This window comes from Austrofundulus limnaeus, unplaced genomic scaffold, assembly GCF_001266775.1.
Source record: "Austrofundulus limnaeus strain Quisiro unplaced genomic scaffold, Austrofundulus_limnaeus-1.0 Scaffold198, whole genome shotgun sequence".
Taxonomy (NCBI): Eukaryota; Metazoa; Chordata; class Actinopteri; order Cyprinodontiformes; family Rivulidae; genus Austrofundulus; species Austrofundulus limnaeus.
Window position 1 is genome coordinate 912085 of NW_013952600.1, and position 2243 is coordinate 914327.

Sequence of the window (2243 nt, forward strand, 5' to 3'; positions counted from 1 at the left end):
ATTTTGGAAAGTCACACACAAAAGTTTTGTAACAGCGCTTTCTAGGAGAAAAGATTGAGCAACTGTGAACCCCGTTCTCCCAACAACATATACTGTACATCCTAACATGTCTAATAAAAACATTGTAAATATGAAGACTCAGAGCAGACTGGATAAAGAAATATTACAAGTAGAAATGTTCTTAGATAGTTTGTCTYACAGCAGACTACTGACGAGTTAAATGTCTGACTCTTCATCTCATGCAGTTACATTTTGGGCTTAAGAGTGAGATTTGGTGACATTCACAAACAAGTTGCTACAACTCTCCTGAACAATCAGTTAAGTTGAGGTTGAAATGCAAATAATTTGCACATATAGATAAATACAAACTATTATCTACAGATGCGAGAAAAAGAGTTGGGGAGGAACAAACCTGGTTTTACTCAAAGATGACCACACTAAGAGAAAGTCCCACAGTAAACCAGACAAATAGGTTTGGCCAAAATTACCAGTTTGAAGTATAAATACATAAGCATTAAATTCTAACCCYGCAGCACAGCAATGGGAGAATTATGTTTTGTTGTTGCAAATACAAGAACGCCAGATTGGAAAGATGACTATTTCATTGGAAAATTTAACCAAGGTTTAGAACAACTGGTTGGACCTGGCTTTATAGACCAGTATGCACTTTGTCTACGACTCCTCCAAAATATGCCTTCTTATCGAAGACCCAGCCAAATATCAGATGTTGTGTGGGATTTTAACCCCACAATGTTCCCGAAACCAACACAAAAAGTATATGTTGTACTTTTTAAATCACAGTTTGCCATAAAACATTTTAGTGCATCTAATATTGCATGAATRAATGATTGTTTGTAATAAAATGCAAACTAATAAATAATATAGTATTACAACTCTTTATCCATTAAAGCTGCTGCTCTGTGTTAGAAGGGATTCATAAATTGAGTTGACCTTTTAACCTCACAGGAGGTCAGTTTGGACCCCCCCCCCCCCCCCCACTGGGTGACGTCACCCCACCCCCACCCCTCCTGCTCCTGGTGGTGGGACTCCACTCCATAATTTACTCAGGACTTCAACCCTTTAAAGGATTCTACCTTTTTTTTTGCTCCTCACCATCGACCGGCCAGCAGCAGAGTTATGTCACAGGCTCAAACTTTGGGCCTGACTTACTTTCTTTTACTTTACTCAAGTCATAAAATACAAACAAACCTTTAGCATTTTTGTTTCATTCTTTTTTGGCTACAAAGTCACATCGTCACCGTGCAAGTGGCTCCGCGAGGAGTAATGTGAAGACATTTAATGGTAGGTCCTGTTTTACTGACTAATAACAGAACGCGTTAATTAACTGAAAGCATGGTTTTTACTTTATGTTACTGAATGTGCGTGACGTGAATTTCATTAAYGTGAAAAGTCGTATTAAAGTTAAGTTTCTCGACGTGCACGTGTGTGTGACAGCGTGACCTGACCTCAGCAGCAGGGACTTGTGTTAATGTGGGCTGTTGTGTCGGTGAAAGTGCTGCTTTTCTCACCTGAACTCACTGGGGGCGCGTGCCCTACATTAACTCGCGGCACTGTTTTGTGTATTCCTCCGCAGATAACAGGTAGTGTCCCACTGCGAGTCGCGGGGTTTATCTGATTGTTTAGTGCGAGCCGCCCTGCCCCCCCTCCCTGCAGGGGTCCGCCTGTCAGAGAGCACGTGGACGTACAGTAACAACAACAGTAGAGAGGAGCTGAAAGCCTTTGAAGGCGGTCGCTTGGCGCGAGCCGTTCTAATTCGGCGAGGTGTCGATAGGCACGCTGGTGAGACCACGTGCTGTTAGATTTACAGCTTGTTAAACACCCCAACCGTTGAGTCAGCCATTATCTGGCCTTAAAACTGGTAATATGATGGCTGAGATAACATCTCATTAGCTATAAACTAATACACGGTAATAAATGTGCTGTGTTGGTTATCCTGAGCTGGAAGGTTGTACCTAACTGTAATGCTTAGATAAACTTGCAGCGACTGTTGCTGATTAGGGCTGTGTACTTGCAAGAATTTGGCAATACGATACATATCATGACAGAGGGGTCACGATACGATATATCCCGATATATTGCGATTTCTTTTTGTCCAAAAATTCTATTCAATAAAAACCTCTTACTGGGGAAAAAAATGAAAAACCCCCTCAAGAGGTAGAGGAGCCAAATGGCTGGCTCACTGCTGCCAACTAGTGGTCAGAGGCTGAACTACAACATAAAAA

The 2243-nt window shown here is 41.7% G+C and overlaps 1 protein-coding gene across 1 annotated transcript in view; it reads left to right on the top strand.

Annotated features, from left to right (window-relative positions):
• The first annotated feature begins 1103 nt into the window (after positions 1-1103).
• tet3 (tet methylcytosine dioxygenase 3) overlaps positions 1104-2243 on the top strand; it is a 56714-nt gene continuing 55574 nt past the window's right edge. Inside the window, exon 1 of the mRNA XM_014018653.1 lies at positions 1104-1302. The gene's annotated coding sequence lies outside the window, so the exon portion shown is untranslated. The remainder of the gene's footprint in view (positions 1303-2243) is intronic.